Source organism: Dermacentor variabilis, chromosome 5 (assembly GCF_050947875.1).
Source record: "Dermacentor variabilis isolate Ectoservices chromosome 5, ASM5094787v1, whole genome shotgun sequence".
Lineage (NCBI taxonomy): Eukaryota > Metazoa > Arthropoda > Arachnida > Ixodida > Ixodidae > Dermacentor > Dermacentor variabilis.
The window spans coordinates 4,269,645-4,275,125 of record NC_134572.1 but is presented as its reverse complement, the minus strand read 5'-3'; the positions used below and the strand labels follow the sequence as shown (position 1 = coordinate 4,275,125).

The 5,481-nt window shown below is 46.2% G+C and overlaps 1 long non-coding RNA gene across 1 annotated transcript; it reads right to left on the bottom strand.

Annotated features, from left to right (window-relative positions):
* Positions 1 to 3,523: 3,523 nt before the first annotated feature.
* LOC142581784 (uncharacterized) lies at positions 3,524 to 5,481 on the bottom strand. Its single transcript, XR_012828292.1, has 2 exons — positions 5,123 to 5,481; positions 3,524 to 3,724 (listed from the first exon to the last, which is right to left on the bottom strand). It is a non-coding gene; the product is annotated as an uncharacterized LOC142581784 (long non-coding RNA).

Here is a 5,481-nt window from a genome sequence, read left to right as displayed (position 1 = left end):
GTTGTCCAACATTGGGTCATTGAATTTCATGTGCTGCAATTGCGAAGTCATCGGTCAGAGAAATGTGCATGAGTGAGAAATCACAACTCTGATGAGTGCAAAATAGAGCCACTCGGGTATTTTCAGACCACACAGAACAAGTAAGCTCAATGCGTTACCAATTGACGGTAAAATAAATAAATAAATATGTTGCACAATGCTATATTGCTCAGTCGCACTCTGTAAAAATGTAGTTGCTGCACTCTAGTGTCACCTTATTTGCTCACATCTACCTCAGTTTTGTGGAAGAATGATGAGAGGGAATGGTTTACAAGGAATAATCACATAAAACACTCGTTTGGTTACATATTATCTTGTTTGCTTTCCAAACTCGCAGAAGATATTTCTGATTTTGTACATAATCAGATTCCTCAGTTTATAGGTGTAGTACCCATGCATTATCTGTTGGCAAGAGTAGTGGACTAGACTTTGCTTGAGATGAGACTTTGAAGAACCTGCCAATGCAACATTCGCAACATTACATTGCAGTGCTATTTCCAGGGCAAACATGAGACAAATGAATAGACTAGGCATGACAGAGGGTCTACTATCAACTAATCTTTATTGTTAGATTCTGTAGAATATATATGCTGAAACCATACAAGTAAAGTCACACACTCAAATAGAAATTTATGAGGAAAAAGACGACCAAGTACAGTATTTTTAAGCACCTAAACTAAAGTAAAATTTGTAAAGAAACAAAATTTGTATTTCTTCTTAAGGTGTACGATTCTCCTAAAGGGTGCTACTCACTTATCTAACAATACTTTTTCATCCACTTTAATTTCCATTAATTTATTGTTTCTTTATTTCATTTACTCAGCACAAGTAATTTCCCCTATGTTGTCCTTGGTGTCAGTGCTTGTTGGCTTCTTATGATAACACTCGAAACCAGTGTCTCGCAAGTCTTTCTCGAAGTTTAAGGCAAAATAAGCTGACCACAAATGCATCAGAAACACATATACGATATTCTGCCCTATAAGCAAGTCACTATACCATCCGTTTGTGTGACAACTGTCTCCCAATTATTAAAAGTAGGATTCACAACAACATATTTATTAGTGCTGACGAAGTTTCATAGCAATGGCAGATATCAAAGTCTGCACAATGACCACTAGTATGAGTGTTAGCTTTAACCTTTTCAGGTGCCAATTAAATCTGTCCATTAAAAATGTGGCTTGAGCACATTTCTTGCATTTTCAGTCATAAAGAGCCTGCAGCTACAGAAAAGACAAAGAATATGCAAAGCTGCAGTGAGTTTTGTCAAGCTTAGAGAATATATAGTCCATACTACGACTCCCTATAGGACTGCCATACATGAATGTATCAATCATTTTATGTCTAGCTGTACGTGTACTTGGAAAGCACTTAAGCAGCATCTTGAAAAATGTGCCTGATGTAATACACTCTGAAAAATCATTGCAATAAGTGAGAGAGAGAGAGAGAATGAAGAGGAAAGGCAGGGAGGTTAACCAGATATGAGTCTCCAGTTTACTACCCTACACTGGGGATGTGGGATAGGGGTTAGAAAGATGACAGAGAGGAAAACGCAAAAAAAGGAAAAAAAAACATCACGCACACATGGAGACACACACACAAAAGGCGTTCCAGTTAAAGTCGTTCACATAGACCAGTAGATCGCAAAAAGCGCAATAGCGCTTGCACGGCCTTCTTCTGTGACGGTAGGTCATTTCGATGTTGTAGAATTTTTTTTTTTTTTTCGGATAGCGGTTGGTCGTCCAGTAGGTCAAGTTCGTGGCGAAGGCATGCCCTCTGTGGACTGCACTGCGGCCAGGCGCACAAAATATGGCCAATTGATTCTTCATGGCCGCAGTGGTCACAGGTTGGGGTGTCGGCCATCCCTAAGCGGAATGCATAGGCTTTGGTAAAGGCGACGCCCAACCAAAGTCATAAAAGGGTGGCGTCTCTACGGCGAAGCTGTGATGGCGCTCGAAGACTTAATGTTGGATCAAGTGAGTACAGTCGCGGATTTCTTAAATGTGGCTCATTCCATTGAGACGCGGTGCACTGCCGAGCAAGTAGGCGGAGCTTCCGTGCCGCGCCAGTTCTAGAAAGAGGAATTGGGACGTGGCGCTCCTCAGTATGAGCTGAGCGGGCAGCGTGATCCGCCCGTTCATTGCCGATAATCCCGCAGTGACTTGGAAGCCACTGGAAGGTTATTTCGTGGCCTGCATCACTTACATAATGCAACGTCTCTGTAATATGGAATATTAGTTGTTCGTGCTGTCCGCGTCGTAAAGGTGGCACTAGAGACTGCAGTGCCGCTATCGAATCGCAGAATATTGTCCACTTGTGTGGCTGTTGATCACCAATGTGATGAAGGGCAGTAAAAAGCGCTGCGAGCTCTGCTGCCGTCGATGTTGTCGCGTGGGTCGTCTTAAATTTGATTGTTGTAGCTTTCTCTGGTGTGACGATTGCCGACGCGGAGCTGCTTGGAAGGACAGATCCATCAGTGTAAATATGCGTAGAGTCACGGTAGTTCTCGTACAAATGTAGTAGCGTGAGCTGTCTAAGGGCTGGTGATGATAGATCAGGTTTTTTCGAGATACCAGGTATTGCAAGGTTGATTTTTGCTAAAGGACTACATAAGGACATCAAGAACAGACACCCAGCCGTCTACTTTCCGGCTCGTTTTTCTAAAATTGGAGCACATGTCCAATCAGGAATGTTTCAAGATGTATGCGACACATTTTAAGTGTAGTTAGCTTCATCAGTGTTCTTTCTTTAGATACACTATTTTGGCACGCACAATTGTGCAGACATTACCTGAAGGGGTTAAGAAAAAAATACTAACTTTTAATTAGTGATTTTAAAGGGTCCCCGAACTACTTTTTATCGAAGTGGAGAAATGCATTTGAAGTGAAAATAGGCTATTTCAGAAATACTTTGCCACATGAAGTAGTTCAACGCATTCAGCAGAAGCGGAGTTATTGGCAATCAAAGACAGCCTCCGCAGTGCTTTCCCTTCTTTTTCAATGCCTTGGGCTGCGAAGGCTGCGGCGGAACAGGGTGTGCCCACAATGGTCCACCTGCTAAATGTCACCATGGCACGCACTTCAAGTTTGGTTTTGGATGTTGATGCCGACGCTCCTTCCAATTTTGGTGCCTACGACACTCCAAACGTAACAAATGCGGTTGTCCTCAGTGAGCTGGAGTGTGCTTAGCCAGTGGACTCATCGTGACACCCCGTGGCGGCCGCGGTATCTACACTACGTATCAGACCGCAGTTACATACCTTGGCAATGTGTATGCGCAGCATTTGCTTTTGTGCACGACAAGGCTTGAGTACGTGCTTGCCCTCATATGGAGCAGTTTGACCATGTTACGTGGTGCGGACCAGCTTTGTCCTTCACCAGCTTGACCGACAGACAGTAGCCACATGGAGGAAGAAAACCGAGGAGAGGCCCTACCCTCTCCGTGCGCTAGGAGAAAAGTGTGGAGGAAGTGACACAGTACGTTCTCCTCTTTCTTACTGACTTCTTATTTCTTTGTCATAGCAGCCACGCCTTTCGGGCCACAATGGCCGCTTTGTTTTGGTTCTGTGCGCTCACACCTGTTGCTGCGCAGGTTTCGTACCGTGGCAAAGGCGCCGTGCGGGCAGGTTTGCGTTGGTCTTCGTGTTTTGTTGCGCTGCGTTATCTGGACCGTGCTCTCCCGGATGTTTCTGTGGCCAGATGGAACAGGAGGAACAAAAATTCGTGAAATGAACGTGCATGCAACGCTGTACGCAATGTACCGCGCCACGGCAATGGCTACGGACGAAGGAATATCCGCGGGAAATTTTGCCCTTTTTCGCGCAATCATGCTAACGTGCTAACGATTGCTTAGTATTGCTGCGGAGCGCGCGGGTCCGAGCAGCACGGTTGCGCGCAGCGCGGTGTGGTTTCGCGACAAATGTAAACAAGAGAGGAGAGCTGGCCCGATAGGCGGAGCAACGCCATGAGCAACGCAAACTTCCGGCTTCACTTTAGCTTCACAAACAGCGACGTCAGGGCCTCTCCTTAGTTTCCTTCTTCCTTGTAGTAGCCACATCCAAGGGCGCTATTTCTGGACATTCCGCCATTTTCTTCGATGCATGACGTAGGCGCGACGCAAACGAAATGGCGCTGGTGGCCCCGTTTTGCTTACGTAACGTGACGCGAACTTGACGTTTCGCCTAAGAAATGGAAATGAAGGCACTGAATATAGCGTTATCGGTAAAGCAAAACAGTTTTCCTCCGCAGTAAAAATAAAGCAGCTATCTCAAAGCGTATGATTATTCCGTCGAAAACGCTTCTCGCTTCCGTCGTCTGCTGCGTACAAGCCATCGTCTGCTTCAATAGCTGGGATGCGTGTCCCCGGAAAATGGAACGAGTCATCGCATGTTGGCGCTATGGGGAACCAGCGCTGGATAGGCGGCGCGTCGAAAAGAGTGCGTTGCACGCCGCCCTGGCGACGAGACGCGGCATATTCCAGCCTCCCGACCAGACGAGACACACGTGCGCGGCCGTATTATAGTTCGTATGTTTCAGTTTTCGCGCCGCTTCAAGTGGACAGTTTTCGTAAAGAAGGTAGCGCCATCAAGTGAAGAAATGACGAAAGAAGCTTTTTAAGCTTTATATATATTTCACAGTGTGTCGCGGCGAGCATGTGTGTTTCCTTAACGGTTGCGCCTAGCTGCCTCGCAAATCTAGCAGCTACGGCTCCGGTCGTGCTGCGCTATGGTTTCGGAAGTATTAATTGGCCTGAAGACATTCCATATTTCTCTGGCTAGACATAAACAATTCTAATGTTACCTCGCCACAGCAGTCAATGGAGAAGAAAGCTTTATCGCATCAGCTGACTCGCGCAAGCAAAGGTTTGAGTGCTCCGCTGCTGGATCCGTAACAACGCTGGCTACGTTTAGCATTAATTACATAAATTTAGCGGATGCATCTCATCGCCGAGTCCTCATCCGCATGCGCATATTTAAAAACACATAGGCAGCTTAGTCGCGCGTGCGCCGGCAGTACGCGCACACAACTCGTATTACAAGGCAGCTTCCCTCCCACATAATTCTTGGCAATGAACGGATAATATTTACCTTTCGTATCTTTCACTTGGTGCGGTGGCGTTGGAAGGGGCATGGCGGTGGTATTACGAAGGAAAAATGGTTGGTACATGTGCCGGAGGTGCATGCTATTGCTCATTTTGCTTCCGACGAAATGCCGACTGCAGATTCTGCTGTTTGGTACTGTCTGCCACGGCTTACCGTCTTAACTATCGAATAAACCAAGCACACACGCGAAATTCGATTTAGAAACCAGCCCGACACCGCTTGACTGGGCGACAAGACGGGATACATCCTCCCTCATCCCGACGTAGTTGTGGCACTTGTATACGCAACAGTATCGTCGGCGTCCTTTTGTTTTCCTTCGACTTTCAGGGCACGCAACGCCACTA